Here is a 17,023-nt window from a genome sequence, read left to right as displayed (position 1 = left end):
AACTCAGACTGCCAGGTGGCAATTGCCAGTAAACCTGCAGGTGAACATTTCTCATTAGTTACAACCTGCAGTAGCTTTAGTTTGACACACTGAAAGTGCAGCTCAACACCACAACCTAAATCAAAATGCTGTGTATGCCTTGGAAAAATAATCTTCACAATGACCCTGGTACAGATTAAAATGGTAACTCTCTTTCTTTCAAACTACATTTGTAGTAGTTTAATTTAAAAGGATTGAATTATTTTTTCACTTTGTACAACTGAAACTTGTGCCACTGTGATAAATCAAAAGGGCCTTATTCTCCTTCTACAAGTGTAACTCAGCAATATCAACTGGAGTTAAGGCAGGAGAATCTACCCCCAAAATATTTAACAAAACAAATGTCTCTCACAATTTTTTTTTGAGTATTTGTGAACTTTTAGTCATAATCCCCTTTTTCTTCCTCTATAGACTACAAAGGAGTTGCCTAAATTTCAAGCTGGGTTTGCCAATCTATAACAGTCACAAAAACACATCTTCCAGACACACTGGATGCATGGTAATTCTTGGCAAACTAACATCTCCTGTGTGGCTGGGTTAATTAATGCAGAAACAAGATTCAACATGTCAGTTCACAGTTCCTTTTAATATAAAGTGATATCTGCTGGTACGGCAGAAGGAGGAAAAATCTTCCAAGTCAAAATATTATAGCAGTAGCAACAGCAAAAAAGAAAGTTATATATATATAAAAATCAAACTTCAATGTCTAAGTGATTTAAGAGTAGAAGACTACAATTTTCTAACCGTTTTAATGATATCTTCAATTCAGAAAAAGCCCGCAAACTACCAATTATTTCAGTTATGGAAGATTTCCAATAAATGGTGTACACCTTTCATGGGAATGTTTTCTATAATGAAAAGAACAATGTGCCTTTGGTTTGGTTTTTTTGTTTGTTTTTTTAAATAAAAAAATGACAGATTCTCAGAACCATGAGATGAAACTGAATCATAATGTAATATGTTCAAGAGAAGTTTTCCATTCCAGACTACCAACCTCGCTCTCTATCGAGAATGTATGTTAAATACTGTAACAGCCAAAGGTTCATCTCATATTTTAAAAAAAAGTCTAGAAACATTCAATGCTTTTGGTTTTTATTTCAAACATTCACCCTTTGTGGGAAAAACCTTTTTGGATAAACTAATCTGTCTCAGGTATCCATTAGTTCCATCTACATAATTGAAGAGAAAATAGACTCTTGCTTTCTATCATATATGTACCTGGTTTATCTGAGATGCACCCCAGGAACAACAAACTTCTTGTTTCTGCTAGTGGAGAATTAATGGGCTGCTCCATGTCAAAGTCTTTAGCCTTGCTATTAAAATTTTCTCAAACCCACTAGTGCAGCTGAGTCACTGTTTCTCCCCTGTGAAGATTTTCCAACTGCATGTCTATTCAGTACATACAGGGACGCTGGTGTAGATCTAGATGTAAAAGCTCTTGCAAATCAGGGTGTGATTCATAAATATAAAAAGACCAGTTTTTCATGGGTGCATACTTACATGTGGGTGGGGTTTAAATGAATACTGATTCACATATTAGGTACAAGCAAAGGGGAACTTGTCCTTTTGTGCCAGGATTCATTTCTGAAATATATAAAAGTGGGGTACCATTCAGCAATGAATAGTAGCTTTCAAATCTGAACAGCTAAAGGGCTATGAAAAAAGTGGGATCAGAATAACTCAGTTAATACCCCGGTCACAAATGCAATGTATTTAAGCTTATGTTTCCTCAGTTACAACCAAGCGTCATACATTATCTTCTCAATACTCCTGCCCATAACTACATTAACATTAATGGAAGTTACACACTGGTATCAAGAAAGCCTACCCCTATACTACACTAAAATCCCAGCCTCTGGATGAGATTAACCCAGTTGTCCAATTACTGGATTAGAAAAGTATCCCTGTGAAATCATCCTTCTCAGCAGCATCTAGCAGCTGAAGAAAGGATTGGCGAGGAGTAAGGCTCCTTAGTGACTGACAGCAGCAGGTGTGTGAAGGAAATGAAAAGACAAAGTGTAGGTCACAACATCCGGTGCGTATAGGATTTACAGGATAAAAATAAAATAAAAGGAAAGTACACGAGCCAGGTTTAAAATGCTATGTCTGACATCAGAGGAATGGAGCCTGTCAGACCATCTATCAGGGGCCTGATCCTGACTTACTGAAGTCAATGAGAGTACTGCTATTGACTTCAGTGGGAGCACGATTAGCACTAAAAGGACCTTGCGACTTGACCTGCCTCTCCTAATTTTCAGCTTCTAACATTCCCAAAGACCTGAGCACTATACTGACTTCCAGAAGCCCTTTTGCTGCTGTTTGTTTGTTTTAGAAAAATTCTTCAGATTTTAATATATATTTTAAATAAAAGTTGAGGTCATATTATTGGTTGGTACGCTGCACTAAGCATTTGCACTTAGATACTATGGTAATAGGCACATTATAAAGACCTATGGTAAAACAGACAAGATAGATAAATTAGACAGAATATACATCCTTCTTATTCCTGCTCTCTCACACAGGGGCAATCAGACTGGCGGAGGGTCCCTCCAGCCTATACTCCAGGCTGTCGGGTTTTGTGATGGGTAAAAAAATGGCAATTTCTGTGCACAGCTGAAAAACTGAGAAAACAAGGATGTACTCCATTAAAAGTAATATGCCAATAGTTACTTCCACATCATGATATCAGAGATACTACAATAATTCCCTCTTCTAACTGTGGGGGAACAATGTCATGCTCTCATATCACTGGATAGTAATTGTTGAAATAATGTTGGCTTTTTAATGGCAATCACTGTAAAAAGATGATTGTACTGGGAAAGCTCATGCATAATTAATGTGAAATGGGCCTTTTTCATAAAAGACTGCACAATGAAAGCATGAAAATTAAAGAAATGCACAGATGATTTGTGTTAAGTTGATTCTTTAAAGGGCACAACGTACCTCACAACATGTACTGCAAAGATTTGCTGAAATGGGGATTTATTTATTTTTTAAGACAACAGATTTTTAAGATCTACAGTAAACGTTACCTCTGTCTTTGTGCTACAGTTACACACTCCTTAATGGAGGTGTTTAAATTATATATTTTTAAACATGTCATTTCTTCACATTCCAGCTAAGGAATTGAACAATACAAACTGAGTGTTATTTAAATCAATCTTCTTATGTCATCCAATTATGTATTTATTCAGTCCATGGAACATAAGTGGCACTTATTTTTACTTATTCTAATCAAAGTCAAATATTTGTTCCTTCTGCAAGTAATTTATTACTAATTACAACAGACTGATGTATGACATTATGTAGAATAAAAAAAACAGGGGTAGGCAAGAATAAATGGAGTTGAAAAATAATGCTTGCAAGGACCGAGAAAAAAAAAAACCTCAGGGCGCGTGCACACATGCCCAACCCTCACGGTATATTGTTAGACTTTACACACTAGCACCAGCATGTCCACAAAATAGCTGTGAGCTGGAAGAACATTCTGGTTATTAGTTGGCAGGAAGTACATGAAGAAAGCCATTGAATTTCAGTCATCATTTCCTTCAAATACTGAGCTTCAGCCATTTTATTATCAGCACTTAGATGCTATGGTGACTGACATGTTACAAGTATGACAGGTACATAGATGCCTCCTTCACAGGGACTCCACCCACTTAACTCTAAGCAGGGGTACAGTCTTCTGAGTAGCAGTCATAGAATCATAGAATATCAGGGTTGGAAGGGACCTCAGGAGGTCATCTAGTCCAACCCCCTGCTCAAAGCAGGACCAATCCCCCATTTTTTGCCCCAGATCCCTAAATGGCCCCCTCAAGGATTGAACTCACAACCCTGGGTTTAGCAGACCAATGCTCAAACCACTGAGCTATCCCTCCCCCCTAAATGTTGTGGCCTCCCCGTCAGGGAATTGAACCCCGGTCTCCCACGTGACAGGTGGGGATACTTACCACTATACTAATGAGGATTAATTAGTCCTTAGGCTTTAAGTGATAGAAAAAAGTCCACTGGAACCTCATGGCGTCTCTCCAGGAGGATAAGTCCAGTACTAGATTCAATAGACTAGACAGTGGAAACAGCCTTCATACTAGTGAGCGTAGCCTCTCCAGGAAATTTTACAGAGAAACCCCCCACACACCCTTGTTCACATAAATTGGTTACATTTGTCTGCTGACATCTCAGGTGTCCAGGGATCATGAAGATCAGGAGAAGGGAGCAAGAAACCTCCGCTGAGCCTTTCTGTCCTACTAGTGTTGTTCCTTTCAGATGTTCCTCAAAAAAGTCTCTGCTATTCCTAGAGGATAGCTCCAATGCCAGGAGATTCTCCTCTGCTTGGGCTGGAAAGAAGGCTTGGTGCCCTGGAAGAAGACCCTTTGCAGGAGGGGGCATCCTTACTAGGCTTGGCCTTCAGTGTGGGCAGGGAGCCTCAGCAGGGCTTTTCCTTGCCCCATTGCTTATGGACATTGCCTTTGAGCGATGCGGACCGCTCACTACCCAACTCATTTCTAGAGCTGATCAAAATGTTTGTCAGGAAGTGTATTTTTATTTTGGGCATCAAATGGCTTTTCAAACTATGCGGAAATTTTTTTATTATTCAAAGTTTTCCAGTATTTTATCAAAAAAACAAAACATTTGTTTCTATTCAAATTGACAATTGTATTGCTTTGTTGTCCCTCTATCCTCTTCTTATTTTCCCCCTTTCTAGTCACAAAATGAGAGGAAAGGAGAGGACTTCCAAAGTGAAATATTTTCATTTTGATTGGAATTAAAGTGAATCAAAATTAGCATTTATATTCTGAACTGAATCAAAATGAAAAAAAATCTTTTTTTTTAAACAAAAATACTGTGAAAAATGTTGAAGGAAACAAAATGTTTTTGTTTCCTTTTAAATTTTTCACAGGAATTAACTGCCATATTTGACCATCTCTACTCATTTCCTATAAAATAGACAACCAAATAGCCATCAGATGCACAGCAATAACTTTCATTTCCAATTTAGGCTGTACTTGAGCTAGCAGTGGAGAGATTAAAAGCTTTATATGGTCATTATCCATGAGCTAGCGCCCCAACATGTGCTTCCAGACTTGCCTCTTCTGACTTGTTTTCCCTCAATAGTTCTGTGCTTCTCCCAGTTACTTTCTTTTCACACTCTCTTTTGTGGCTCGCTCCATGGGCTTGTCTACATGGTCAGACAGTGTGCGGCAAGCTGGGGTGTAAAGTTACAGCACTAGCCAGATGTGCACTAAGGCCATGTCTACACTAACCGCCAGATCGGCGGGTAGTGATCACTCTATCGGGGATCGATTTATTGTGTTTAGTGTAGATGCAATAAATCGTTCCCGATTGCTCTGCTGTTGACTCCGGAACTCCACCAGGGCGAGAGGTGGAAGCAGAGTCGATGGGGGAGCAGCGGCTGTTGATCCCGCGCAGTGAGAACATGAAGTAAGTGATTCTAAGTTGATCTAAGATACGTCGACTTCAGCTACGCTATTCTCGTAGCTGAAGTTGCATATCTTAGATCAATCCCCCCCCATAGTGTAGACCAGGCCTACGTTACCATGAGAAGAATGCTACTATGCACTAGAAGTTTGACTATTGCTGTTGCAAACAGCAGCAGAGGAGTGTGTTGTACATTTAGAGCCCAGCTGGCTGTGCACTAAGTGACCATGTGGACAAGCCCCATGTTTAAATGCTACCAAGTGGAATGAAGTAATATTTTAAGTAAGAAGTTGGGATGAAAAGAGAAAACATTTTCCCTTCTAGAGACTTGGTGGGATAACTCACATGACTGGAGTACTGTCATGGATGGTTATAAACTGTTCCGGAAGGACAGGCAGGGCAGAAAAGGTGGGGGAGTAGCACTGTATGTAAGGGAGCAGTATGACTGCTCAGAGCTCCGGTACGAAACTGTAGAAAAACCTGAGTGTCTCTGGATTAAGTTTAGAAGTGTGTGCAATAAGAGTGATGTAGTGGTGGGAGTCTGCTATAGACCACCGGACCAGGAGGATGAGGTAGATGAGACTTTCTTCCGGCAGTTCACGGAAGCTACTAGATCGCATGCCCTGATTCTCATGGGTGACTTTAATTTTCCTGATATCTGCTGGGAGAGCAATATAGCGGTGCATAGACAATCCAGGAAGTTTTTGGAAAGCGTAGGGGACAATTTCCTGGCGCAAGTGCTAGAGGAGCCAACTAGGGGGGGCGCTTTTCTTGACCTGCTGCTCACAAACCGGGTAGAATTAGTGGGGGAAGCAAAAGTGGATGGGAATCTGGGAGGCAGTGACCATGAGTTGGTTGAGTTCAGGATCCTGACGCAGGGAAGAAAGGTAAGCAGCAGGATACGGACCATGGACTTCAGGAAAGCAGACTTCGACTCCCTCAGGGAACGGATGGCCAGGATCCCCTGGGGGACTAACTTGAAGGGGAAAGGAGTCCAGGAGAGCTGGCTGTATTTCAAGGAATCCCTGTTGAGGTTACAGGGACAAACCATCCCAATGAGTCGAAAGAATAGTAAATATGGCAGGCGACCAGCTTGGCTTAATGGTGAAATCCTAGCGGATCTTAAACATAAAAAAGAAGCTTACAAGAAGTGTAAGGTTGGACATATGACCAGGGAAGAGTATAAAAATATTGCTCGGGCCTGTAGGAATGATATCAGAAGGGCCAAATCGCACCTGGAGCTGCAGCTAGCGAGAGATGTCAAGAGTAACAAGAAGGGTTTCTTCAGGTATGTTGGCAACAAGAAGAAAGCCAAGGAAAGTGTGGGCCCCTTACTGAATGAGGGAGGCAACCTAGTGACAGAGGATGTGGAAAAAGCTAATGTACTCAATGCTTTTTTTGCCTCTGTCTTCACTAACAAGGTCAGCTCCCAGACTGCTGCGCTGGGCATCACAAAATGGGGAAGAGATGGCCAGTCCTCTGTGGAGATAGAGGTGGTTAGGGACTATTTAGAAAAGCTGGACGTGCACAAGTCCATGGGGCCGGACGAGTTGCATCCGAGAGTGCTGAAGGAATTGGCGGCTGTGATTGCAGAGCCATTGGCCATTATCTTTGAAAACTCGTGGCGAACGGGGGAAGTCCCGGATGACTGAAAAAAGGCTAATGTAGTGCCAATTTTTAAAAAAGGGAAGAAGGAGGATCCTGGGAACTACAGGCCAGTCAGCCTCACCTCAGTCCCTGGAAAAATCATGGAGCAGGTCCTCAAAGAATCAATCCTGATGCACTTGCATGAGAGGAAAGTGATCAGGAACAGCCAGCATGGATTCACCAAGGGAAGGTCATGCCTGACTAATCTAATCGCCTTTTATGATGAGATTACTGGTTCTGTGGATGAAGGGAAAGCAGTGGATGTATTGTTTCTTGACTTTAGCAAAGTTTTTGACACGGTCTCCCACAGTATTCTTGTCAGCAAGTTAAGGAAGTATGGGCTGGATGAATGCACTATAAGGTGGGTAGAAAGCTGGCTAGATTGTCAGGCTCAACGGGTAGTGATCAATGGCTCCATGTCTAGTTGGCAGCCGGTATCAAGTGGAGTGCCCCAAGGGTCAGTCCTGGGGCCGGTTTTGTTCAATATCTTCATAAATGATCTGGAGGATGGTGTGGATTGCACTCTCAGCAAATTTGCAGATGATACTAAACTGGGAGGAGTGGTAGATACGCTGGAGGGGAGGGATAGGATACAGAAGGACCTAGACAAATTGGAGGATTGGGCCAAAAGAAATCTGATGAGGTTCAATAAGGATAACTGCAGGGTCCTGCACTTAGGATGGAAGAATTCAATGCACCGCTACAGACTAGGGACCGAATGGCTAGGCAGCAGTTCTGCGGAAAAGGACCTAGGGGTGACAGTGGGCGAGAAGCTGGATATGAGTCAGCAGTGTGCCCTTGTTGCCAAGAAGGCCAATGGCATTTTGGGATGTATAAGTAGGGGCATAGCGAGCAGATCGAGGGACGTGATCGTTCCCCTCTATTGAACATTGGTGAGGCCTCATCTGGAGTACTGTGTCCAGTTTTGGGCCCCACACTACAAGAAGGATGTGGATAAATTGGAGAGAGTCCAGCGAAGGGCAACAAAAATGATTAGGGGTCTAGAACACATGAGTTATGAGGAGAGGCTGAGGGAGCTGGGATTGTTTAGCCTGCAGAAGAGAAGAATGAGGGGGGATTTGATAGCTGCTTTCAACTACCTGAAAGGGGGTTCCAAAGAGGATGGCTCTAGACTGTTCTCAATGGTAGCAGATGACAGAACGAGGAGTAATGGTCTCAAGTTGCAGTGGGGGAGGTTTAGATTGGATATTAGGAAAAACTTTTTCACTAAGAGGGTGGTGAAACACTGGAATGCGTTACCTAGGGAGGTGGTAGAATCTCCTTCCTTAGAGGTTTTTAAGGTCAGGCTTGACAAAGCCCTGGCTGGGATGATTTAACTGGGAGTTGGTCCTGCTTCGAGCAGGGGGTTGGACTAGATGGCCTTCAGGGGTCCCTTCCAACCCTGATATTCTATGATTCTATGATAAATCACTACATACCACTTGCAGCACAGGTGCCATACCCTAGAGCAGGGGTGGGCAAACTATGGCCCAGGGGCTGCATCCGGCCCTTCAGACATTTTAATCCAGCCCTCGAGCTCCCTCCGGGGAAGATAGCCAGTGCTTGCCCTGCTCCACGTGTATCATGGCTCCACGCGGCTCCTGGAAGCAGCGGCATGTCCCTCCTCCAGCTCCTACATGTAGGGGCAGCCAAGGGACTCCGCGCACTGCCCCCACCCCAAGCTCTGACCCCGCAGCCCCCATTGGCCAGGAACCACAGCCAATGGGAGCTGCAGGGGCGGCGCCTGCAGACGAGGCAGCGTACAGAGCTGCCTGGCCACACCTCCACGTAAGGAGCTGAAGGGGGGACATGCCGCTGCTTCTGGGAGCTGCTTGAGGTAAGCACAGCCAGGAGCCTGCACCCCTGAACCCCTCCCATGCCCCTACCCCCTGCTCCAGCCCTGATCCCCCGCATGCCCTCCGAACCCCTTTGTCCCACCCCAGAGCCCCCTCCTGCACCACAAACCCTCATCCTCAGCCCCACCCCAGAGACCGCACCCCCATCCAGAGTCCTCACCCTGCCCCACAGCCCAACCCCCTGCCCCAGCCCAGAGCCCCTTACTGCACACTGAGCTCCTCATTTCTGGACCCACCCCAGAGCCCTCACCCCCTCCTGCACACCATCCCCCAATTTCGTTAGCATTCATGGCCAGCCATACATTTCCATTCCCAGATGTGGCCCTCGGGCCAAAAAGTTTGCCCACCCCCGCCCTAGAGATTTAGATTATTTAATCTAAATATGAACATAAAAAATGAGATAGGCAAGTAATTTCAAATTCTAAAGAATCAGGTCTCATGGTACTGATAAACACATACAAATTATATCTAACATAATAGAAGGAATCTTGAATGCTCAAGAATAAGAAACGGCTAGGAGACTGAAAGCAAAGAATAGGATGAAATGGCCAATTTTCATTATGGCAAAAGGTTCGCAGTGGGTTCCTTCAAGGTTCTGTACTAGGTCCCATGTGGTTTAATATCTTTATTAATTATCTGGAAATGGTGAATAGGAAAGCAAAATTTGCAAGTGACAAAGTTATTGTGAAAAGAAAAGAAGTACTTGTGGCACCTTAGAGACTAACCAATTTATTTGAGCATAAGCTTTCGTGAGCTACAGCTCATTTCACCGGATGCATTCAGTGGAAAATACAGCGAGGAGATTTATATACACACAGAACATGAAAAGAACATGAAAAAATGGGTGTTTACAGTGTGCATGATAAACACCCATTTTTTCATGTTCTGTGTGTATATAAATCTCCTCACTGTATTTTCCACTGAATGCATCCGATGAAACGAGCTGTAGCTCACGAAAGCTTATGCTCAAATAAATTGGTTAGTCTCTAAGGTGCCACAAGTACTCCTTTTCTTTTTGCGAATACAGGTAACACGGCTGCTACTCTGAAAGTTATTGTGGTTAGTTATGATCAGAGAGGACTCCGAGGAACTTCAGAGACACCTAACCAACCTAAGTGAATGGGCAACAAAATTGCAAAAGAAATTCAGCATAGATAAAAGCAAAGTTATGAACATCTAAGAGAAATATTTAAATTACTTATGGACCTTACAGGGTTCTAAATTAACTGTTTCAAGTCAAGAAAGGAAAAAACGGTTGCTTACTTTCTCATAACTGTTGTTCTTCGAGATGTGTTGTTCACGTCCATTCCACATTAGGTGTGCGCGCAGCATGCACGAGCCTCAGAAACTTTTTCCCTTTGCGGTTTCTGTCGGGCCGGCAGGCCCCCTGAGTGACTCCACTGCGCCCCGCATATATACCTCCACCGGCCTGACCCCCTCCAGTTCCTTCTTGCCAGCGACTCCGACAGAGAGGTAGGAGGTGGAATGGATGTGAACAACACATCTCGAAGAACAACAGTTACGAGAAAGTAAGTAACCGTTTTTTTGTCTTCAAGTGCTTGTTCATGTCCATTCCACTTTAGGTGAATTACAAGCTTACCTCAGGAGGAGGGTAGGAGTCATGGAACAAGTGCTCAGAGGACCGCTCTGCCAACTGCCACATACATCCTCTCTGGCCTGATGGTTGACCGCATAGTGGGTCGTGAAGGTGTGCACAGAGGACCAGGTGGCTGCTCTGGAGATCTCCTGGATTGGGACGTGTGCCAGGAACGCCATGGAAGTCACCTGCGCCCTGGTTGAGTGGGCCATGACCGCCGGGGCCGGAACACCTGCAAGCTCATAGCACGCCTGGATGCACCTTCTAATCCAAGACGAAATCCGCTGCGCTGACACTGGGAGGCCTTTTAACCTCTCAGCCACAGCCAGAAACAATTGCACGGATTTGCGAAAGAGCTTGGTGCACTCCAAATAGAACGCCAGCGCTCCACGCCCATCCAAGGTCCATATGGGGTTTCGGGAAGAACACCGGCAGACAAATGTCCTGGCCCAGATGGAATTGGGACACCACCTTAGGGAGGAACTTGGGGTGCGGCCAGAGCTGCACCTTGTCCTTGTGAAATATGTGTATGGTGGCTCAGAGGTGAGGGCCCTCAGTTCGGACACCCTTCTGGCCGAGGTAATGGCAATCAGAAACACCACCTTCCAGGAAAGGTGGAGGAAAGAACAGGTAGCGAGGTGCTCGAAAGGGGGTCCTATGAGTTTAGAAAGGACCAGGTTAAGGTTCCGTGGAGGGACTGGGGGGCGGGAGTATGGGAACACCCTCTCCAACCCTTTAAGGAACCGCCCCACCATGGGGTGGGAAAACACCGAGCCCCCCGAGAACCCCGGATGGAAGGCGGAGATGGCCGTCAGGTGCACTCTGAGTGAGGACGGGGCTAGCCCTTGCTGCTTGAGGTGCAGGAGGTACTCCAGAATGGCCTGCACCGGGGCCTGGCCTGGCCGCACCTGTCGGGGTTCACACCAACACGAGAACCTTTTCCACCTGGCCATTTAGGCCACCCTGGTAGAGGGCTTTCTACTGCCAAGCAGAATCTGCTGCGCAGGAAGGGAGCACTGGCTCTCCAGGGCATTTAGCCACAGAGCCTCCACGCTGTCAGGTGTAGTGACTGCAGGTCGGGGTGGAGAAGCCGCCCGCCATCCTGTGTAATGAGGTCCCGGTGTAGGGGCAGGACTACTGGGGCATCCACCGACAGCTCTAGGAGCGATGTGTACCAGTGTTGGCGGGCCCAGGCTGGGGTGATGAGGATCACCACCGCCCTGTCCCTGAGCACCTTGAGCAGGACCTTGTGCACCAAGGGGAACGGGGGGAAGGCATACATCAAGCCCCCTCTCCATGAGATCGCAAATGTATCCACGAGTGAGCCCGGGCTGTGGCCCTGGAACAAGCAGAATGGCGGGCACTGGGCATTGGCCCTGGTGACAAACAGATCTACCTGGGGAAACCCCCACCTGCGGAAGAGTGAAAGCATGACATCCGCCCTGAGCGTCCACGCGTGCATGCGGTACGACCTGCTGAGGGAGTCCGCCAGCTCGTTCCGCACCCCCGGGAGATAGGACGCCTTGAGGTGAATCGCATGGGCTATGCAAAGGTCCCAGAGGAGGAGAGCCTCGCGACAGAGTGGCAAGGAACGAGCTCCACCCTGCTTGTTTATATAAAACATGGCAGTAGTGTTGTCTGTCAAAACTGTCATGCTGTGACCACTCAGAGTAGCGTGAAAGGTCTGGCAGGCGAGACGAACCGCCCTGAGCTCCTTCACGTTGATATGGACCAACCGCTCTGCTTCGGACCACAACCCCTGCGTCATGAGGTCCCACAGGTGAGCCCCCCATCCATGGTCTGACACGTCCGTCACCAGCGTCAGGTCCGGAAGTGAGGCGGCAAAGGGGATGCCTTCGCAAATGACAGGCTGGGACCGCCACCACAGCAGGGAGTCCAGCACATCCCTTGGGGCTGTCACTACCAAGTCCAGGGGGTCCCTGCCTGGGCGGTACACCCGAGTGAGCCACGCCTGCAGAGTCCTGAGTCTCAGTCTGGCATGCCTGACCACGTGCGTGCATGCTGCCATGTGGCCCAGCAGCCGCAGGCAGCACCTGGCCGTTGTTGTTGGAAACTGGCACAGGGAGGCCACTGCTTGCTGGTTAGCCCGGAATCAGGATACCGGAAGGCTTGCCCTGGCCTGCACCATGTCCAAGACCGCCCCTATGAATTCCACTCTCTGCGTGGGTATGAGCGTGGACTTGGGGATGTTGACCAGGAGCCCCAGCTCGCGGAACAATTTCAGGTCCACCTGCACATGGCCCCGCATCTCCACCTCGGATCAGCCCGCCAGGAGCCAGTCGTCGAGGTACGGGTACACCCGGATTCTCTGTAAGAAGGCCGCCACCACTGCCATGCACTTCGTGAACACCCTTGGGGCCGCAGCTAGACCAAACAGGAGAACCACAAACTGATAATGTTCTCGGCCCATGGTGAAGCGTAGGAACCACCGATATGCTTGGAAAATGGTAATATGAAAGGACGCGTCCTTCATGTCGAGGGCGACATACCAGTCCCCTGGATCCAGGGAAGGGATGATGGTGCCCAGAGAGACCATTTGGAACTGGGCCTTGACCAGGAATTTGTTGAGCCCACGCAGGTCTAGGATTGGGAGAAGGCCCCCTTTGGCCTTGGGAATAAGGAAGTACTGGGAGTAGAACCCTTTTCCCCTTAGGCCATGAGGCACTGCCTTCCGCCCCCACCCATAGCAGAGAGCGGACTTCCTCCTCTAGGAGATGCTCATGAGAGGGGTCCCTGAAGAGGGACGGGGAAGGGGTGGGGGGAGGGAGGCGAACTGCAGCAAGTACCCGTTCCGCACCATGCGTAAGACCCAACGGTCCGAAGTAATGGTAGACCACGCATGGGAGAAACGGGACAGGCAGTTCAGGAAACAAAGGGATGGATCCGGTGACTGGTCTGGTACGCTGTCCTCAAGCGCACCTTCAAAAGCCTGGCTTAGTGCCCTGCTGGGGTTTGTGCTGGCCTTGGTTCTGGCCTGGCGCGTTGTTATTATTTTTGTTGCGTCGTCGCCTGTTATCCCTGCCTCGCCTATGGTAAGGCTTATGCCTTTGGTGAGGCTGGTACTGGCGTTGAGGGGGAGGCTGTGGCTTAAAGGGCTTCCTCTGTGTCACCGGGGTGTGTATACCCAGCAACTTGAGCGTAGCCCGCGAGTCCTTGAGGCTATGCAGCCTCGCGTCTGTCTGATCCAAGAAGAGCCTGGACCCTTCAAAGGGGAGGTCCTGGAGCATATTCTGGACCTTGGGGGCAGGCCTGACTCCTGGAGCCACGCTGAGCATCCCATGACCACTCCTGATACGATTGTTCTAGCCGCCGTGTCTGTCGAATCCAGGGAGGCCTGGAGAGAGGTCTTGGCTACTGCCTTTCCCTCATCCACCAGGGCCGTGAACTCCCGTAGGGAACCTTGCGCGAGGTTGTCCTTAAAACTTCCCCACCGCCGCCCAGGAGTTGAAATTGTGCCTGTTGAGGATGGTCTGCTGGGTAGCAATCCTCAACTGAAGGCCCCCAGATGAGTACACCTTTCTACCAAAAAGGTCCAGGCGTTTCGCCTCCTTGGTCTTAGGGGCCAGGGCCTGCTGTCCATGGCGCTCCCTTTCGTTCACCGCCGAAACCACTAGGGAGCATGGACTCAGGTGGCAGAATAGGAACTCATAGCCCTTAGATGGAACAAAGTATTTATGCTTTAGCTGTTGGCGCGCTGGAGGCCGGGGTCTGCCATATAGCCTTATAGTTAGGCTGAATGGTCTTAATGAGCAGGAGCGCTATTCTGGATGGCCCTTCAGGGCTCAAAATGTCCACCATGGGGTCCTCCTGCTCAACCATCTCCTCGGCCTGCAACCCCAAATTTTGGGCAACTCTGCGCAGCACTTCCTTGTGGGCTCTATGGTCTATTGGCGGATGGCCGGATACCTCTGTACCTGCCACCGCCTCATTGGGGGAAGACGAGGAGGTTAGCTGCTGCTCGACCCCCTCTGGTTGGTTCTCCTGCTTCTCATCTCCCGTGGCGGGGGCAGGAGTCCATGGGACAGCACTGGGCTCGGTGCCGGACTCTCCGGTCTAAGCTGGGGGGATGCTCGAGGCCTGGATACTGTTGCCTCCGGCACCGTCTGGCGTCGGTGCAGGGATCAGGAGCGCTGCACCGAGTAACTTCCCCTGGACGGGGCCCCTTGGCACTCCTGATAGGCCCAGGGGGCCCAGAAGGGCCAATGGCCTGGCAGCCCCCATTGAGGTTGCCAGCTCCCCTGAGGGTCCCTGCTGTCTGGGCCCCAGTGCGGGTAGCTATAGCAGCCGGAGCCGGCACCAGACTGCGGCGACACCGATCGTGAAGGCCATGGCAGTGCCAACAATCTGCGCTGGCAGGAGACTGAGTGGCTCCTGGCTGAGCAGGACTGGGAGTGGTACCGGAACCCCTGGGACCGGGACCGGTGCCGGCATTCCCTGGACCGGGACCGTCTGTGGTAGACCTCTGGTGAGGGCTGTCTCAACTCCTCCCGGTGCCGGTCTCTGGGAGGTGCCAGAAAGCAGTGTGCCCTTCCTAGTGCTTCTTCATGTCGACCCGCTGCCGGTGCCGCAACCTCCTTCTGGGCCGCTGGCAAGTGCGAGTCTGCGGAGTCAGAGCTCGACCGGGACCAACTCCAGGAGCGGTGCCGGGATGGTGTCTTTGAGCGGCACACTATTGCTGGCTTACCCCTCGACGGCACCCGTACAGAAGGGGGCTCACCGCCAACAGCTCGATGAGGTCCTTTGTGGTCTCAAAGGTGCCAGGCGCAGAAGGCTGATCCGTTATGCCCTCAAGCCCATCGTCCGCACTGAGCTCACTTAGGTCTGGGCTCGGTGGGGCTTGTGCCGCCAGGACCGCCTGTGTCAGCACCGGTACCGTGGCCTTTCCACTCTTGTCGGTGCTCGGTGCCTTGGGAGGCGCCAGCCTCCTGTGCGGGGAATGACCGCGCCTTCCTTTAGGCTGCGCTGGGGGCCGCACCGGGGAGGACGATCGGTGCCGGGGCCTAGCCTGGCACTCTGGGGCTGACAGTTTATGGTACTTCACTGGTGCCAGGTCTCCCAACGGCTCCGGGGCACTACGCACCGAGGAAACCTGAGCCGGCGTCGGGCACTCTGGGCCCGGCAGCTGCAATGCGGCCTCCATCAACAGTTGCTTTAGGCAAAAGTCTCTTTCTTTCCTTGTCCTTGGCTTGAACGCCTTGCAAATCCTACACCCTTCTCTGTCCCCCAGGCAACGTAGACACGAGTCGTGGGGGTCACTAACCAGCATAGGTTTGCAGCACATAGCGCAAGCCTTGAAGCCGTGGGCCTGCGGCATGCCCCACGGAAAGAGGTTGTTCCAATGCCACCGCGGACGGAAAGAAGGAACTGGAGGGGGTCGGGCCAGCAGGGGTATATATGCGGGCCACAGTGGCACCACTTGGGGAGCCCGCCGGGAGCCACGAAGGGAAAAAGTTTCCGACACTTGTACATGCAGCGCGCGTGCACACCTAATGTGGAATGGAAGTGAACAAGCACTCGAAGAAGAACCTGGCTTACTGTAAACAGCTCAATACAGACTTCTGCTCAATGTACAGTTACAGTCTTAAAGACTAACAAGATGTTAGGATGCATAAAAGATACGATAGAGAATACTACAGAAACTAATATTATGTGCTTATATAAATCAGTGGTGCGGCCTCATCAGGAATAGTGTGTGCAGTACTGGTCACCCAATCTCCACAAGGATATTGCAGAGCTAGAGGGGTTTCTGAAAAGAGCAACAAGAATGATCAACGGTGGGAAAAATGCTCGTATGAAGAGAGATTGAAAAGACTGGGACAGTTTACTTTAGAAAAGAGATGCATAAGAGGGGACAAGATAGAAGTATATAAAATAATGAGTGATATAGAGAAGATAGATCAAGAACTTCTATTCTCCCTGTCTAATAGCACACGAACAAGGGGACAGTCAAATTAAAATGTGAGAAATTCAAAACTATTAAAGGGAATACTTTTACACTCAGCATGTAATAATACTATGGAACTTGCTGCCATAGGAAGTTGTTGAGGTGAAGAACTGAACAAGATTCAAAAAGGGATTGGACATTTATATGTGAACCAAGAAAATCCAGAGTTGTCATAATGAATAATGATACATTTTTGGAAGGGATATTAAACTTTATGGCTTCGGGGTTTAAGCCAGTTTCTAACTATGAGCAGGCCTGTCTCCAAGCACTAGCTTTCCAAGCAGATGCTTGGGGCGACATTCAGAAAGGGGCGGCAGTCCGTGTCCCACGGCGGCAATTCGGGGGTAGCGGCAATTTGGCGGAGACTGCTTGGGGCGGCAAAATTGGTAGAGCCACCCCTGACTATGAGAGATCATGATAACAACTAATGTGGGGGAGATTAATCCATCTGCCTATTCTGGTGTTCTCATGGCTTCCTCT

At 48.6% G+C, this 17,023-nt stretch overlaps 1 protein-coding gene and 1 pseudogene across 16 annotated transcripts in view; both read right to left on the bottom strand.

The window, feature by feature from the left end:
• Nucleotides 1-12,847, bottom strand: part of LOC140907943 (large ribosomal subunit protein eL34 pseudogene) — a 40,500-nt pseudogene extending 27,653 nt beyond the window's left edge.
• KIAA1217 (KIAA1217 ortholog) overlaps nt 1-17,023 on the bottom strand; it is a 547,501-nt gene that overhangs the window by 224,350 nt on the left and 306,128 nt on the right. The window lies entirely within an intron of this gene.

The sequence above is a fragment of the Lepidochelys kempii genome, chromosome 2, assembly GCF_965140285.1.
Source record: "Lepidochelys kempii isolate rLepKem1 chromosome 2, rLepKem1.hap1, whole genome shotgun sequence".
In the NCBI taxonomy this organism is placed as follows: Eukaryota; Metazoa; Chordata; order Testudines; family Cheloniidae; genus Lepidochelys; species Lepidochelys kempii.
The sequence above is the reverse complement of the archived record's forward strand: the minus strand, read 5'-3'. Positions and strand labels throughout refer to the sequence as shown.